This window comes from Cebus imitator, unplaced genomic scaffold (genome assembly GCF_001604975.1).
Source record: "Cebus imitator isolate Cc_AM_T3 unplaced genomic scaffold, Cebus_imitator-1.0 Scaffold30, whole genome shotgun sequence".
In the NCBI taxonomy this organism is placed as follows: Eukaryota; Metazoa; Chordata; class Mammalia; order Primates; family Cebidae; genus Cebus; species Cebus imitator.
Window position 1 is genome coordinate 5,189,232 of NW_016107345.1, and position 1,747 is coordinate 5,190,978.

Here is a 1,747-nt window from a genome sequence, read left to right on the forward strand (position 1 = left end):
AAGTGATAAAGGGGATAGCACCACTGATCCCACAGAAATACAAACTCCATCTGAGAATACTATAAACCCCTTTAATAAATAAAGTAGAAAATCTAAAAGAAATCAATACATTCCTGGACCCCTCCCAAGACTAAACCAGGAAGAACTCAAATCCCTGAATAGACCAATAACAAGTTCTGAAATTGAGGCAGCAATTAATAGCCTGCCAACCAAAAATATCTAGGACCAGACAGATTCACAAATGAATTCTACCAGAGGTACACAGAGGAGCTGGTATCATTCCTTCTAAAACTATTCCAAACAATAGAAAAAGAGGGACTCCTCCCTAACTCATTTTATGAGGCCAGCATCATTCTGATACCAAAACCTGGCAGAGACACAACAAAAAGAAAATTTAAGGCCAACTTCCCTGATAAACATCAATGCGAAAATCCCCAATATAATACTGGCAAACAAAATCCAACAGCACATCCAAAAGCTTATCCACCACAAACAAGTCAGCTTCATCCCTGGGATGCAAGGCTGGTTCAACATATGAAAATCAATAAACGTAATCCATCACATAAACAGAACCAATGACAAAAACCACATGGTTATCTCAGCAGATGCAGAAAAGGCCTTCAACAAAATTCTACAGCCCTTAATGCTAAAAATGCTCAATAAACTAGATATTCATGGAATACCTATTTATGATAAACCCACAGCCAATATCATACTGAATGGGCAAAACCTAGAAGCATTCCATTTGAAAACTTGCACAAGTCAAGGATGCCCTCTCTCCCCACTCCTATTCAACATAGTATTGAAAATAGTGGCCAGGTCAATCAGGCTAGAGAAAGAAATAAAGCGTATTTAATTAGGAAAAGAGGAGGTCAAATTGTCTCTGTTTGCAGATGACATGGTTGTATATTTAGAAAACTCCATTGTCTCAGCCCCAAATCTCCTTAAGCTGATAAGCAACTTCAGCGAAGTCTCAGGATACAAAATCAATGTGCAAAAATCACAAGCATTACTATATACCAATAACAGACAAACAGAAGACCAAATCACGAGTGAACTCCCACTCACAATTGCTACAAAGAGAATAAAGTATCTAGGAATATAACTAACAAGGGATGTGAAGAGCCTCTTCAAGGAGAACTAGAAACCACTGTTCAAGGAAGTAAGAGAGGACACAAACAGATGGAAAATCATTCCATGCTCATGGTTAAGAAGAATCAATATTGTGAAAATGACCATACTGCCCAAAGTAATTTACAGATTCAATGCTATCCCCATCAAGTTACCATTGACTTTCTTCCCAGAATTGGGAAAAACTACTTTAAAGTTCACATGGAACCAAAAAATGAGCCCTCATAGCCAAGACAATCCTAAGCAAAAAGAACAAAGCTGGAGGAATCACACTACCTGACTTCACTCTCTACTACTAGGACAGTAACCAAAACAGCATGATACTGGTATCAAAACACATACATAGACGTATGGAACAGAACAGAGGCCTCAGAAATAACGCCACACATCTACAACCATCTGATCTTTAACAAACCTGAAAAAAACAAGCATTGGGGAAAGGATTCCCTATTTAACACATGGCATTGGGAAAACAGGCTAGCCATATGCAGAAAGTTGAAATTGGATCCTTTCTTTACACCTTATACAAAAACTAACTCAAAATGGATGAAAGTCTTAAATGTAAGACCTAAAACCATAAAAGCCCTGGAAGAAAACCTAGGCACTACCATTCAGG